At 33.4% G+C, this 17,733-nt stretch overlaps 1 long non-coding RNA gene across 1 annotated transcript; it reads right to left on the reverse strand.

The window, feature by feature from the left end:
- Window positions 1–470: 470 nt before the first annotated feature.
- Window positions 471–5,005, reverse strand: LOC134247253 (uncharacterized). The gene is made up of 3 exons (XR_009987795.1): window positions 4,822–5,005; window positions 4,561–4,654; window positions 471–659 (listed from the first exon to the last, which is right to left on the reverse strand). It is a non-coding gene; the product is annotated as an uncharacterized LOC134247253 (long non-coding RNA).
- Between the last annotated feature and the right edge of the window lie 12,728 nt (window positions 5,006–17,733).

Genomic DNA, 17,733 nt, shown 5'->3' on the forward strand with positions numbered 1-17,733 from the left:
AGGAACAACTCCTTCGCGACTCTAGAGCAGACGATTTAACCATTGCGCTACGCGGGCGACGTGGTCATCATTTGAGCAAAACTGAACCTACACTACCTCTGCATGCTTCCATAACAAAATGACTGCATCTAGATATTTTTGTCATAGACAAGAAGATATTTTCCCATATATTCCTTTTTACAATTCTCGATGTCCCATTGAGGCCGGGTCATATCCCCTGTGATCATTTTAACAATTTTGAAATTACACTATCTAGCAATAACAGGCAATTTTTAAAATAATTTTGAAACCACACTTGTTATACATCAAAAGAAAGGTCAATTTACAAGGATTTCAATGGTGTAAAGGTTATTCAGATTGGTCAATGTACAAAAAAGATATAGGCATTTGAAATTCAGTAGCATTTCATGTTTTCTGCCAATTTTTCGGTTATCTAAAAAATGAACAATAACACTTGTAAAACAGTAAATTAAAATTTATTTAACACAATTTTAAGTAATTACAAAATTTACAGCTGATTTAACTTCAAAAAACAAATGCAAAGTCTTTTAAACTTGAATTTTTAAATCGCCTGATTCAAGATCATTTTTCAGTTTATAACTGTAGATCGCTGGATCCTCGGAATACTTTATATTGAACCAATCAGGGAAACCAGGCACCTAGAAAGATAGAACAAGAGTACTATAGATAGTTTTCGATTGACCAAGAGTTACTTCCCGTTGGTCGCCATACTGGAGGTCCAAACGCTCATATTCCTTCATTGTTCAACCAATTTAAAATTTTTATATTTGCTATTCTGAATTAGAAATCATTATTTTTCTGAAGTATATAAATTTTTGGAAGCCTCTTTTATTTAAAAAAAATTATTTGATAAAGATTTTCCACCAAATATTTCTGCTATAGTTTCTTAAACTTGGTAAGACAAAGAGGGAAAATCACTGAGTCGACCTCCAATATGGCGGCCAACGGGAGGTAACTTTCGCTAAATTCAGGCCTATCGAAAACTATCTATTAAAGGAAGTAGACATCAGCAATATTATATAGATTTTATTTACATAATCATGGATGTTAAATTATTATATGTTTAAATATATTGCTATAAAAATGTTATCTTAATATTGCAATAATAATGTTAGAATATTTTTCATTAAATCAATTTGAATCTAATAATTAAACAATACTTCAAAAGTATGTGATATAAAGGTGTATTAATCTGATAAAAAAATCCTGAAAAAGAAATTCCATGTAAAAACAATACATAATAAACTCAACACTAATCTGAGAGAAACAAGAATTCAGAGAGGAATTAAAAGAAAATGTAAAACAAGAAAAAAAAACAAAAACGAATTTTGTTAGCATATGCAGATCAATAAACCCATCTGGGAAATGAGGGGAAATAACAACTGGACTAAACTATAAAAGGATATCAAGACATGAAAGGGGATTAGGGACCATGCAAGTTCAATGGTACCTGAGACACGACAAAGCCATCATACCACACTTTCTGACCACCTTCTTCAAATCTATGTTGGACATTCCTACCCACTAGATCAACTCCTTTATCTTGACCTTCACTTACAATTAAAAAGGACTCTTCTACAAGTTTTTTCACATTTTCTGTCAGCTCTTTTGATGTTAAATTTCTTCTCTTCTTAGCCTCACCTTCAGATTTTGTGAAATTGAAAATCTCACTGGTGCTTGTTCTCTGTTGAAGTATATTTTTCCTAAACCTGAGCTGAGCTTTAAGTGCTTCAACTTTATCCTTTTCGTTCATTGGCTTTAATACATTTTCTACCTGATCAACTGTCTGCCACAGTCCCCAGTAGAGGATGTCATTTGTTTGCAAAAGCATATTTTTTTGTTCTCTCAATTTTGCTTCCTCTGCTTTCTTTATTTTTTCCTGAAGAATTGCATACTTTCTTCTTGCAATTTCTTGCTTTCTCTCTGAGAATTTTTCTCTCGTTTTCTCCACGTTTTTGTATGCTTCATCTAATATCTGTTTCATCTCCTCCTCATCCTTTGACTGTATCCACTTAATTGTTTTATTCATGGAGAACATTATGTATGATTCTGCAGAGTGTCTTTATGTGTGGCTTATATCTCAGTAAGGCATCCAGGTAAGCAAACACAGACTCACTGAATTTATTGTGTTTAGCTACACTTCTAGTTTCTTGTTGCATCTTTTCACTGGGTTTGTCATACAGACCTCCTGGCAAATGGTCTTTAAAATGATTCTTCGTTAGTTTGGCTACCGAAGGCAGAACAATAGAAAGAATTGTGGAAGTGTCGGCATCGTTATCGGTAGACCGGATGAGTTCAGCATAAATGCTGTCATGCTTAATATTAGAGTCTTGTCCAAAGGGAACCAGTTTCCCTGACATAAAATCATCAATATTATTTGCTGCATCAGTCAAATAATTTGTAAGAGTCAAATAATACTGATTCATTTCCATGATAGGAATATCTTTTCTTTCAATCAAGTTCCAGAGGGGAGTTATGAACTTGCAAATTAAGCCCAAAGCTCTACATCCAGCAATGAAAAATGGCACTCTCAAGTCATGCAAAACCCACTGGTTGGATCCAAAACCTTGGAGAAATTGTACCATTTTCTCTCTAAAGAAATACACCACACCTGCATTGTGAAACAGAATATTAAATCTGTTTCCCTTGAAAGGAGTCAAAGGAAGACTTCTAAATCGATTTTCCTCTAAAAATTCCTTTACAAAAGTCATAAAAGGTCCATGACATCCACTTTTCTCATCACCATGGTAAGAAAAAGCCTTGCAGGCAGTGCGAATAAGCCTTGTAGTTCCAGATTCTGTTTTCTTGGAAAATTGTTTATTCAGAGTAGGAACATTACTGTCAAAATATTTATTTTCTGTTTCTGTTAATGCTTTATCTGCAGTCTGAGCAATGTGGACTAATGAATGCAGTCCACAGAAAAAATTGTTTAATCTGCTCAAGACCCTTCTGTCTTCATCGTGAAGATTCTCCCAATCCTCAACAATCTCTGGTAGAATTTCTTCTCTATATGATTCCAACAACTCATTAAACTTCATCTCGGTTGCTGCACGATCAGACATGGTATTTCGTATGTGGTACAAAATATTTTGAGTCAATAAATTTTGAGAATCATAATAGCGCGAGTCTATATCAAATAAAATTTCTTTGAATGTGTCTAACGTGTCTTTTGCAGATTTAGTTGTGAGTTCCCGTAGACCAACTACGTATGGTGTCCCTTCAGAATCTCTGAGAGCATAAGCACCAAACTTTGTACCAAAGAGCATAAGCACCAAACTTTGTACCAAATTTTGAAGTTTCATCCGTTTCTATGGTTGTGTCTTTTTGCTGAGCTAATTCTTCTCCAAGTTGTTTTTGAGCTAAATTTAGTCTTTGAATATTCATGTTATTTACAGTTGTAGTTTTAGGCACTCTATTTGGAGTTTTACCTACTAGTTTTAAGCAAGCTTCAATAACTGGGCCAACTCTTTTTGTGCTGACATGGTTTTCTAACAATGAATGAACACACAACTGTACTTCAGAGGTGTATTTTTTTGCATCTTCATCGTACAAGTTAACAATGGGATCTTGAGCTTCCCTTATGCTCCCTTGAGCAACATCTCTTTCATATTCCATTGTTATTAGCTGACGTCGAAGATCATCATTCTCTTTGACTAACTGATCAATGTTTTCTTCTAACACTGCTCTGTTCTCAACTGTCTCTGACTCGGTGTTTTCCAATTTTAAGACTTTACTTCTGTGATAGATTTCTCTTTGTTTTACACGTTTCAGTTCTTTTTTAAGTTGCTTTTCACGAGCGATTTGCGTTTCAGATCTACGTTGAAGCTTTTTAACAATTTCAGATTTTTCTTTTAGTTCTCCAGAAAGTGCGACTGTAGAGGTTTTTTCCCACTTAAGCTGAGAAGTCAGGTCTTTAATTATTCCAGCTGACGTCGATTCCGTTGGCTTGAGACCTTCAATTTCACTTGGGGGAAACTTTTCACACTTAATTCTAACTTCGGGAAATCGAATTCCCTACTAAGAAAATCATTTAAGAACTTCTCCCCTTCTACTCTATTTTTTCCCTTGTTTAATTTCTTAAAAAAGTTTTCCACAATTCTTTTTACCCTTTGGTAGTAAGTGTTAAATTTTTTTGAGGCTCCTTCTACGTTTTTGGATTTCTCTAATAAAAAGTTTGCAATTTTTGTAATGGAATTTCCATCATTATTATGCATTTTTACAATATCAGCGTTCTTGTATTTTGTATCCATGTTGCTAAACTAATAATCTCTTTTGATCGTAATGATTGTTTGAGTATTCTTGCTACTTGAATTCTGTGATATTTCCTCTTCCCTCACGGTGACCAAAGAATTTTCATTGAAAATGTCATGGGAATATACCCGTATTGTTCCTGACACTACTGTCTGGGTACTTTTATCGTTTTGGTAATTAAATCTTTTGACTAAATAAAAAAATATTGAACACTTAACATGCTTAAGTTCCCTTCGTTAAAATGAAATGATTAATTTGAGTATATCTATCAAAATGAAAATTACCTACCAGTATGATACACTTTTCTTCTAAGAATGCTTGGACTTGGGGGCCCACTGTCTGAATCACTATGTTCTCCCACTTCTCGTTCTGGTTCGGGGGTCTGGTGGGAAAAGTATAATTCAGAAATTAAGAAATGCATTTGATGAATTATCAAAACATTTTATTATTTTCATTTTAAAAAAAGCTTGCTAGAAGAATACAAAATTATAAAATACATGCTTGGCAGGGTTAACTTTAAATTAACAGAATTATTAATTTATTATTTACCTTTTCCTTTTTCTTTCTAAAAACTTTTTTTGGAGTTGGTGGTATGAACTCAAGGTCGCCTGGATCCGTTGAATCACTTGACATTCTGTTATTACAGTTGTTTAAATTCTTAAAAGAATCATAAATATTTATATAAAATAAACATAAAGATTAAATTTAATTATCCATTACCTAATTGACAATATGTGAATTACTACCAATGGCAATGTTTTGTTTTCCGAAAGTTGCAGAATGCAGTGATACTGATCATAGCTATATTTATTTATTATATAGTCCATAGATTTGATTCATTAAAATGACGTATTTTATTTACTTTATTATCTTTTACCATTGTGAGAATAAAACACCTGAAAATTGACACTGATCAACAAAAACACACCTTACAAATAATGCGTCTTCAGTTCTTCGACATTGCGCGGGAATGGAGTTATCTGCCCCTGTAAAAATGGCTCGATATATTTGTTAAGCGTAACTGGTTTAAGCTCATTGCGCACCTATGCGCAATGATTAATTTTAAGAAACTATACACCAAATGAAAGAAAAATGATTTCTGTTTCTGTTTATTGCTGTCAAAGAATTGTCAAAACGGCAAAATAACGAAAGAAACGAAGTTAAACACGATATGTGATCTACTTTCGCTTTGAATTTCTATTTATGGGGAATTGATCTACGTAACCAAGTGTTTTAGAACCCTCTATCTCTCAGCTTTCGTTAAGCGTTCAAATGACCGCCTAATATCACGTGCTTAAGCATGTAACTGCCTATTTATATCACCAGGGTTTTCTCACATAATGGGCGCCATTACGCCTGTTGTTATCTATAGCCATGCGAGATTCCCGTGTTATGCAGTTTTTTTACGCACTTTTGTTAGGAATCGATGTATGTATTATCCAAAATGGACTTTAAAGTTTTAATCTGAATCAAGGAATTGAAGCATGCACAAAAATATAAGCTGTTAATTCACTGATAAACATGACCTATTTAGCATGGAGCAGAATGGGAAAGTGCCATAACTCGCGCATGCCTGACATTGCTACACTATCTGAGAATGCTTCTTAGCTCTACTGGTCAGAGACCAGAAGATCTTATGGCAATATGCGATAGTAATGCGTCCGCTGTCCGTCCGTCTGTCTGTCTGTAAACAATTTTTTAAAATGCTACTCCTCCTACAGTTTTGATCTGATTTCAATATAACTTGGCATACAAGTAGACTACGCTAAGATACATAATTTTGTTTATCATTTTTTGATTTTGATGAACGGTGTTGCCGTGGTTACTAAAAATACAAATTTCTGTGAAATTCTTTTAAAATGCTACTCCTCCTTCGGTTTTGTATGATTTCAATTTAACTTGGCACACAATTAGACTACACTAAGATACATAATTCTGTGTATCGGATTTCGATTTCGATGAACAGTGTTGCCTTGGTTACTAAAAATAGAAATTTGTGTTAAATACTCTCAAAATGCTACTCGAATTACAGTTTTAGTCTGATTATGATATAATGTGGCATACAAGTAGACTACACCAAGAACGTAAAGAGACTCAATCAAGGATCATTATTCTATTTATTGCTGTTGTACAGCTTCAATTCCCAACTGCTTCAGTACTTTTCTCTTCCATTGCTATAAGTACAAACCAGTAGAGCTTCAGTCTCGTTAGAGACTTCTGGTTTTGTAATAGTCTCTGCTCATAGGTCTGAAATGCTCTGTACAAGTCTATTAAAGTGGTCACAATCCACTAGTCCGAAGGTTCACTAGTCCGAAGGTCCACTAGTCCGAAAACCCAATATAGTCCGTAAGTTAAACTTTTCACAGTCCGTTCTATATATTTGTGAACTATTACAGATTTTTGAAGTTTACCACAAAATATTGTGACTATAATTATTGATAAAATTTCAAACGTCCTTTTTATATGTTTTGTATATTCCCACATTTCAACTCGTTCTTACTCGGCCTTGTGGTAGGGCGCTCGCTTTGTGAAGGGGCCCCGTTTCGATTCTCACGATGTGTAATTTCTGAGTCATTGGAGTAGGGAAGTCTATAACATAGATACTTACTTTCTCCTATGGAAAATCTAATGAATTAATCTCATGAATTTATTCTTCCATCTTACATTAACATCGAGCACCATGAGTACTCAAAGTACATGTATCATATTTGACAAATGAAATTGTACTAGACCAATGAAATTGTACTTCTAAAAGTCAATTGTAGCTCCAAATATATAAAGTTATTCTTTTGATTTTTGTTGAAATTTCCTTCCAGCTAACTTTTTTTTTTTTTTTTTAAATTTTGGTACGTGTGCCAGGTGCAAGGTTTTTGACAGGTAACTTTTTTTTTAAGTTGATAAGGAAGAAATTATTTTAAAGTCTTAAACTTTTTCTGATTTTAAGCAAATAGGCCAAATTTATCTTGAATATTTAGAAAAAACATCAAAAGCAGGGGTATATGATGTAAAATTTCAGATATTGCCAATTGAAAAAAGTGTCAATTTTACGTCAAAATTGGCTCATTTTTTTCCCAGATTTTCAGAATATATTTACTATATTTGTCACACTTTGTTTATAGAATTCATCAGAAATAATTTAAGGAATTTCCACCCTCACAATTTTATAGGTTCAAAGTACAAAAACTGTATTTATTTTCATTCAATATACTTTAAACTTTCCATTTATTGCAAAAAATGTATAGGTCACCATATTATTTAAGATGTGAAACATAAATAAACAGAAGTGTATGTCAACATAAAAAATTGTACATTTTTTGTAAACAGTATTGAGAAAAATATGTAAAAACTGGTTAAAATGCATAATTCTGATGCTGAGTGTTCCTAAATACTTCCTACCTAAAAGATACTTTTAAATTGTGAATATCAGGTAAACTATTTTACAGAAAAGCCAATGCCTGAATGAAGAGACCTTAGAAGGAGTTATTGCCCTTGTAAACATTTTTTAAAGATTGAATAATTGATTAAATATAGAAAATATGCATTTTTTGAATTTTTTATCTATACAATATTTATCATTACACCTATTGTAAAGCATTCTTCCAAGAGATATTTTTCTATAAGGTATGCATTTAAACTAATTACAGTTTTTGCAAAAACCTATGACATCACAGGAGGGTGGAATTACCTTAATAGATATTTCAGAAGCAGCATAATACATTTAACTGCAAAAAACAGAGTTTTGTGCAACCAGGGTGGAAAAATAGGAATCCAAAATTAACAGTACTGTTAAAGTTCAAAATGGAAAAACTGATCATTTTCGTCTAAAAAAACCTTCCGCCACAAAATGTAGTCCCTACCTTAATTCTACTTGAATGAAATTTAATCGCTGTTTTTACATTGAATATAGTTAAATTTGCACTGTAGAATTCAGATTTAATGTTAGAACTTAAAAATGATGCAGAATTTTATAAATAAAGGACCTGACCAAATTACGCTCAAAATCTCAGGATCGAACGTCCTTAAATCAAATGATATTTTAAGTTGCAAGTTACGTATACTAAAAAGTAAACCACAAGTCAACATTGACTACAATTGCACTTATGGCACACCATACAAAAAGTACCGGTAATTCTAACCGAACACTATTATATTTAAAGACAACGCTCAGAAAACACAGAACCCCTGACCCAAGGGCCCTGAAATTCACAAATTGGGAAGAGGCAGCCTTGTTCAACATAATTATGTACTTGGTTAGTTTATTCAATGTCCAGGAGCAGAGAAGAAGATTTTTGAAGAATTAACGTATTTTAACAATATAATCAATATTGCCCCGCCCTAAAACCAGAACCCCTGACCCAGGGGCCATGACATTCACAATTTTGGAAGAGACATTCTTGCTCATCATAACTTTGTACTTGGTTAGTTTATTTAATACCGAGGAGCAGAGAAGATTTTCAAAGATTTTATGCAATGTCACTATCGTCTATGTAAAAGAATGATGAAATGCCCTGTTGTCGAATAAAAGCGAAAATTGGTTTCATAAGCTTAGTAAAAACTCTCGGAGCTGAAGCCAGACCAAAAAATAGTGCATTGCATTGATACAGCACTCCCTTCCATAAAAACTTCAAGTATTTTCAATCACCTTTGAAAATAGGGACTGACAAATATGCATCTTTAAAATCTACACTAACAAAATAAGAACTCTTTTTCACTGAAGCCAAACCCTATCTAAAGTTTCCATTTTAAAATGATGATACTGAACAAATTCATATAACTTTTTTAAATTAATCACTAGTCTAAATTTTCCATTTTTCTTTTCCAAAACAAGTATGTTTGAAATAAATTCACCTTCCTTAGTATTTGACTCCGAAATTGACCCTTTTGACAAAAGCTCAGAAACTTCCTTATCAACTATTTCAGTTTGAATTTCATTAAATTTTATTGGTTTTGGTATTTTGTTCTGAAAAGGCTTTTCTTCAAATTCTATTTTATATCCGCCTAGGATAGTATTTAAAATCCACCTATCAGATGTTATTTTTTGCCATTCATCTAAATGATCCGATAGACCCCCAGTAATAAATGTCGATAATTTTTTACTTACATTCAAAACTGTGTTCGGTATCTTGGATTTCTGGCCCCTCTGTAGCCGCTTGACCGATTTGATCTTCCTCGGAATGTTTGAGAACTGTTTGTATAACTTCCCCTGCCTCCTCTGTATGCAGGTCCCCCTGAAGTTTTTTTGAACTTGATCTTGACTGAAACATGGATTGACCTGTTATTTGTTTATTAATTTTTGACCCATCATTTATTTCCTTCATCCTTTTTGTTATTTCACTCGGAAATAATGTTTTTTCCTCAATAGGAGTTGAGACAGAGCATAATTGCTGGAAACCTTTTTGAACGTAGGGCTTTAAAATATATCTTCTTTCAATATTCATCTCGTACATTGCATTGCACGCCAACAGTATGGCATCTGACACAGATTTCTTTGCTTTTTTCATTTCAAGTTTATTTGTTTTAAACATTTCTGCTAAAGCAATCATTGGGACAATCGATAGTCCCATGACTTTCTGAACTTCTTGTAGAGTTTTATCTCTTTGCTGAACGATTAAGTAATAAATTATTCCAAATCTCAGAATTTATCATTGGGGGAATCAAATTTTTGCAATTTTCAGGAATTTTTATTTCCTCAGTGTACTTTAAAATGTCAGCCTTCTTGGTACACCCCATTTTTATAAACTTGGACATATTTTCCGAAATAGGTTCATAGAACTTCGAATATTTTTGGCATGCTAAATTTCGTTTTTTCATCATCAAAACCAACTTCGGGATCAAATTTCATAAGTTTGATTTTCATTTTCCAATTCCGGAATTAAATTTTCCGTTGGAAATTGATCCAACCCAAAGTACTACATTCCGCACTTGCATTCTCTTGTTCATGAAAGTTAGAATTATTATCTGATCGCCGCAAGAGCTCTTGCAGAAGCGAATAAATTTGTGATGGATTGAAATCCTGTTTTGGTTTTTTATTTGATGTAAGTTTTTCATCATTTTTACGTTTTAGTACTTTTTTCACTGGTGCTTTACCGTTTTTGATTTTTCCCGGACCTTTGCCCGATGTGGAAGCGTTGACATTACCTCTAGTATTTGGTCGACTCGAATTTTCTCGAGCTGCTTCCTCGTCATGATTTTCAAAATCCGACTCTTGTTCCGAAGCGAATAATTCACAATATCTGCGGGAGTATTCCCTTCGTCTTCGGACCTGGACTCTGATAATTTTGGCATCTTGTTTAAAGATATACCAAGATAGAGTTTTTAGCAACTAAAAATATGTTATCAACTCGTAATAACAGCTTCTAAATCAGTTATACTGTCTCGCAGTATATACTGCCACACACTACGTAAGTGGCCAGATACACGTGGGCCTTTCACACGAAAGACACGGACAATGGTCAGTTACAGGTATATATAAGGCATAAGAACCACTCAGGTGTGAAAAATCTTTTATTTTGATCACTTTAAAAGAAGGTACACGTGAACTAAGTGTGACATGATAATCCATTTAAACCAGAGTAAAGCCTGGAGGCTCAATGAAGGAAAATGGGAAAATAGGTACATTTTCTGTTTACTATCATTCCAATAACAGCGTGTCACTTTGCTTGATCGACCGTGGAAAAAATTTCACATATTGATTACCATATCATTCATCGATAGGATGTTTGATTTGATTGAAATCAATACTACTTTGCATATAAAAAACAGAATTCAACAATACTCCGATAACACTGACCAATCGTATTGAATGAATGTTTTCCAGCGCGGCATTTGTAGTCACCGGCAACACGTGGTCAGTCAAAGCCCGTTTACTGTTCATCTAAAAGCACGTGTCACATTTGTTGTGATTTGACCGAATGGAGTTAATTTTGATACGTATGAGAATATTTAAAGCATGAAATAAGTAAGGCTATACTTTAAAATTATTATAATATATAAATATATTGTAGCGATCAGTTCCATCATTATAAGGATAAAAAACTTGCTTTGTCTCTCCACATGTGATTTATTGTTTACTGCATTCTCGTGAAAAATCATTCAATACGATTGGTCATTATTGTAAGACGTATAACGATTGCTGTTTTCTGTATTTCATATGCAAAGTAGTATTGCTTTCATTGAAATCAAACATCCAATCGATGAGTATTATGGTAATTAACATATGAAACTTGACCACGATCGATTAAGCAAAGTGACACGCTGTTATTGGAATGATAGTATACCTTGTTTTGTACTTTTGCAGAATCTGCTTTGTTCCCATTGCACAGTTGTGAATATCACCTACATTGTTTTCCCTGTCCTGAATACACTGTGACAAATCACTTAAAGTCTTCACTATATCTCGTAGAAAGTGCAGCCAGTAAATAATAGAACTACAAATACATATACATGCGTTCCTTTAAAGGCTAAAATACAGTCACATGAATCTATATTTTGGGATGAAGAAGGGGCCAATATTAAGTAATTACCTGTCTTTCATACACTTTAAGAAATTTCTAGCCTTTGCTGCTGCCTCTCTCCTTTCTCCTTGAATCTGAAATTTAAGTAAGGTGCATATTAGCATTTAAACTAATTTTCAATTGTGCTTTCTACATACTAAATCAACCATATTCATAGTTATATTCTATTGTACCTGATCTAGGATAAGAACTAATGCATCCCATTCATTCATAAAGTTTGTTAGTGCTCTTAATGTATGGGGCAGCCACCTTGTTCCACCTGCTCTACATGATATATATGCTTTCACTAACTCTCTTCAGACCAGCTCTGTTTAAAGGGCTGTACCTTTCAATGATGTAAAACATAAATTTATAAACTAAACACGTAAAAGGGCATTCATTCCATTGATATTTCAGAAATGAAAAAAGAATTTAAATGCTCATACTTGTAAAACAGGTATAAATTAGTCAAGAGAAGCTCAGATTTCTGACGAATAGGCATGCTGCGTACACCGTCTTTGTATGCTAGATCTAAACTGCAATAATTAGTTTTTACGAGTTATTAATAAGATTGCTTTTTTCCCCAAAAAAAGTATACGACTGCAAATATGCAATGTACTGAATGCATATCAGTACAATGAATTCCTCTGAGAAATGGGTGGTTAGTTGTTGCTTGAGCAATTCGTGTCACTACACCGCCCTTGCTTCCAATTATTACTGATGCACCATCAGTCCCAATAGCTACCAGTTTAGACTTCCAATCTTCGCCGATTCGCCTTCCTAATATTTTTCAGCCCCACAAAAATGTTTTGATCTAAAAGAATTTGAGGAATAGTAAATTATTACATATTTTGAAGGTGTCAAATTTTCGTGGTTTGTGGAAAATATATTGGTTCATGGGGATTTGTTTTCGTGGTTAAATAATTGTTCAGTTTGTAAACTAATAGTTGTGAAAAATTGAATTTCGTATAATAAACATTTAGAAATTCATGTATCTGCTTTAAAAAGGGGGACTCAGAGATGAAAGAAAACTTTATTGCCAAACATATTTATAAAATTTACCTCACAGTGGACTGATGTTCGCAGATATACAATCTTTGTTCAGTTGTAGAACAATCTGTTGAACCATCTGACATAATGGAAATAAAATCTGCACTTCTGATCACTTCTCTCTGCTTGTCTTTGCATGTATCTGCTCTCGCTGTATCAAACTTCTGACAATATCTGTCTTTGATATATGTTTTCCCAATGTCATTTCCTTTCGCCATATCTTACTTACACACCTGAACCTAATCTGTATAAGGCCTGTCCATTTTTGCAACGTAGTGAGAATTTCTGAAGAGAAAACCAAAGTTTGTTCACTAGGGCCTTGTTTAACAGTAAAACTGCCTTAGCAGCTTGAGAATTCTGGACGTTCGACTCAAGTGCCACCTGTCTTTGCTGACATAATTCATGTGTTGAACTTTTCTGATGGGCTTTGATAGGCTCATCTTCGCTAGCCAAGGGTTTCTGATACGCTACTCTCCTCATGAACCCTTGGCATACGGTGTTCATAGAAGTTGGGTTAATTTTTTCTCGATCGGTCGACTAGTCAACAATTGTTTTTTGTAAATGACGACATTTGCGTTCGGGATACTTCTTGACTCTTTAATCTCGGAAATGAAAAACGCAAGTCAACAACTATCCGTAAGATAACATGCGATGTGGCAACTCACTTTGAAAAAATTACGCTCTTTGAAAATTTTTTTCAAAGTGCGTTAAAATTAGGACAAAATCAACGCACTTTGAAAATTTTTTTTAATGTGCGTAATTTTTCAAGGTGCGTTGTAACAATGAGATTCTATGAATAGATATATGGTGTCATCCAAGATCTTCTAAGTATGTGATTAAGGATCTATATTGAAACTTCCGATTTGTACTATAAATAATAATTAATCATTACTCAATTATTCTTGAAAAAAAAACTTTGATTTAATTTTTTTAAACACGCGTCTTTAATTCTGTCGATGACGCAATCTGTGCGTATCTGATAGATTCGAGATCACGTGTCGAAAACAATCCCGTCTTTTCACTTCACGGTATGCCAAGGGTTTATGAGGAGAGTATCGTATCAGAAACCCTTGGCTTGCGAAGATGTGATAGGCTCTAATCTAAAGTTTGCAGAGCCTCGAACGAATGATCCGTTTTTGTCATTGTCACGTCGTCGGCATACATCACAATACGAGGGTTGTTCGAAAAGTTCGTGGACGATGTCAATCTTCGTTATATTACTCGCTAGAAATTTTAAATAAGCACAATATAATATGTAAAAATATTTGTTTTGTTGATTTGTGAAGTTTCATTCAATTCGATTTAACAGAAATCAATTTACTTCATTTTAAAATCAAGATGTTTTGTACCCGCGGAGCACACTTTACGGCAATGTAGCGTCAAAACATAGCGTCAAGACTTAATAAAAAATACTGTTCCTATACCTTTCACACAGTATGATCCAATGCCCACTCATTAAATCCTTTTTCTTATACTTGACATTTATTTTTTAAGAATTGCTCTCGTTGTATAATTTCCTTTGTTAAGGTTTTAATTCTTTTATTACTTAACTCTGCTTTCACAGGATACGCAACTCTGAAGCGCCTATGTCTTTCCTTGACGTTCCAACTTTTTAAAGTTTTTGTTAAGATTTTTACAGTTAAACCGTAGCTTCACAGATTGTCCTCATCCGATACAGAGTCTCTGTCACTCAAATACTACCTGCACTGTTTGTACATACATGCACAACTCGCTTGTGACATATTTTCTTGATTCCTCAAACATTTTTAGATTTTTTCCTGAGTAAAACACAAATTTGCATCGTTATATGCTGCTCCATGACGTTCTAAAACGTCATCGTTTTTGTCGATCTCAATAAGGACTACCTATCTTCTCAAGTTGATTTCTTTTCAACATAGCAAAATATAAAGCCATAATTTGGTATACGAATCGATGTAAGAATTCTTAATTTGAATTTCTAGATTATTTTCCTTTTTGTTCCATTTTACAGGGAATATGACTACAGACATCATATAGTGTATTGTCAGTAACTTACTAAATTTCGACCTGCTCCGCGATCCGATTTTTGCATTTTAAAAATTTGGATAAGCTTTGAATAAATTGTAATATTTTGGAAAAATTTAAAACAAATCATTTGGATTTATTGTAAAAATATTTCAACCAAATTTGGGATAACATATGACGTCAAGTAAAAAAGATATGTCTGTTGTCCACGAACTTTTCGAACAACCCTCGTACATTAAGTTCTTTTCTTTATCATATCGTAACCACTTAAAAGTATCTACCCATGTAGACTGGAACTTTCTCTCTCTTTTTGATTTCTCGTATAACTGTTGTTTTTCTTTTTTTTCCTACATTGTTTTTGGTTTCTTCGTTGTTGGAGCGACACCTGCCAGGTACTTCCAACTTTCCAAGGTCATTTGTCTTACTCAGTACACTGCCTGCATTCTCGGTTTTTACGTCGTCTGTTCAAACTCTTAGACGATAAAGATTTTTGATAAGTCGGACTAAAACAACGTCGAGCAATATTAAGGTAAAAAGTGCGAGTTATACCACACCGACGATTCAAAATCTCGCTTGCGATTAAAAAAATTCGTTTGTCATTGTTTAGTTTGATATCTGTTATCATGGAATAAAAATATTAGTAGCCCTGTAGGACAAGCTTTATGACTTGTTCAGTAGCCCGACTTCAAGTTATAGTAGTCCCAGGCTAGCAGGCTACCGTTAGTGTCGAACCCTGAGGAATAAATAAAGTATACTGAGACGAACATTTACCCTTATTCATGTTAGCTTATAGGTCAGCCCAGCACGAGTCAACTGGTGTAGGTCCATGTGAGATGATGTTTGGTAGGCATGTTTCTCTCCCAGCTGATTTAGTATTGGGAAGGCTACAAACTGAAAGTACATAAGAAATGTCAGAATATGCTTACAAGGAAAAATGTTTAGGGAATACAACAAAGAGATAAATTTTCAAGGTTATGAAGAGGGAGATCTTGTGTTAGTCTGGTCCTGATTTTAAAAAAGAAGGCTAGAAATAACTTCTAACGGCAAATAATTATTATTTGTCCAGCATAGTTTTTTAACCTAATTCGAGTATGCTGAATCCGAAAAAATATGCTGGCCTTCATGAAAATGGAGTTAAAGAGGTCAAAATGGCGATTCAAAATGGCGGACATCAAATTTTTCTATTTTCTCTTAATATCGTTCAAAAAGGAGAAATAATGAGTGAATATCTCAATGAGTGTAATAAATCTATAAAAATATAATAGAATTATAACATTATTAGTTTAATTCAGAAAATTTAGTCGTTTCTACACTTAATTCGAATTTTCTCTGATTTATTTGTCTATTGTTTCTATATTCTTCTTTGTCAAGGATTTTACATTTGCAAATATCCATACACTGCAGATTTGTATTTTATCCTCTACATCTCACTATTCTACAACTGAGTGATGGTGCAGCTGTTAGTTAAAAGTCAAAATGGCGATTCAAAATGGCGGATATTCATTTCTTTTTCAAATTATTTCTTAATGTTGTTTACATAGGAAAAGGATTTGTGAATATCTTACTGAGCGTAGTACAACCATGTATAATGACAACAGAACACTTATATAATAACTTTAATTCGGAAAATTTAGTCGTTTAAATTTGAAATATGTTAATTAGCTCAAAATGGCAATTCAAATGACTTCTTATACACTCGAATTTCGTAAAATACCCAAACTGCTTAATCCTGATTCGTTTTGCAGAAAATAAATTACAGTTTGTTTCTTTTTTATTCATGAAATAATTTTCAAATATGCAATGAGAGTTGGAGAATATTTTCGTTAATGACTTAGCCTAGGATTTTTATAACACGGATTTTTGTTTAATTACTTCTATTATTAGCATACATTTTTGACGACAGTTCCGAGGACATTTTACCTATTACCTGTCTCTCCATGCTTCTTCATATAAAAAGTTAAATAATATCATACACTTATTTCTGTTTGGAGGACAATATGAAAATTAAGCTACCCCAAGAGCAGTTTTCCCGAGCATTAAGGCGAGTGAATATTGTAGTTCGAGGGTTGCTAAATAATATCAGTTGGTGGAATTTCTTAATCTATTTTTATAGCCCAGTGTAGAAAAAAAAATAATGTCTATGTTCATGTGGAAGGTCTAGTGCAGCATAACTTAGTATGATTTTTAAAATGATCGACCACGACCAATTAGAGGGCTAGTAATTGTTACAACATATAAATCTAAATATAGTATAATATCCAAATATAAACATATTTATGAAGAATTATCAGTATAATATACATAAACCATAAATTTTCTTGATTGTCCAGCTCTGATTCTGTGTCCCTACATTTGCGTTTTGTTATTCTCGGTCAAAAATTCAACTGCATTCTCAAATATTTTATGTTGTGAACGGATAATTTTGTATTGAACAGTGTATATAAATTTAAAAAAAAAATGAAATTTACAAAATCTGAAAGAAGAAAATGTTTGTGTTCAGTCCCCCTCGATTCTTGATACAACCTTACACTACCCTAACAAAGAAGGGTGGATCACGTTGCCTTATAAAGTTTTTGGATTGTTCAATAAAATTTTGTTGTCAAGAGAAGTTTTGTATTCCAACAATCTATTGGAATTCCCATGGGTACAAATTGCGCTCAGTTATTAGCAGACTTATTTTTATATTCATATGAAGCAGAATTGATGCAAAATCTTATGCGTGAAAAGAAGAAAACACTTGCTGTGGCCTTCAACTCAACATTTAGATATATCGACGACGTATTGTCAATTAATAATGATAATTTCCATTCCTACGTCGATACGATATATCCTGGTGAACATGAGATAAAAGATACCACAGAGTCCGACACTTCTGCTTCATATTTGGATATTTTACTTGAAAAAGACACTAATG

Source organism: Saccostrea cucullata, unplaced genomic scaffold (genome assembly GCF_032062105.1).
Source record: "Saccostrea cucullata isolate Sc308-1 unplaced genomic scaffold, CSIRO_AGI_Scuc_v1 ctg9998, whole genome shotgun sequence".
Lineage (NCBI taxonomy): Eukaryota > Metazoa > Mollusca > Bivalvia > Ostreida > Ostreidae > Saccostrea > Saccostrea cuccullata.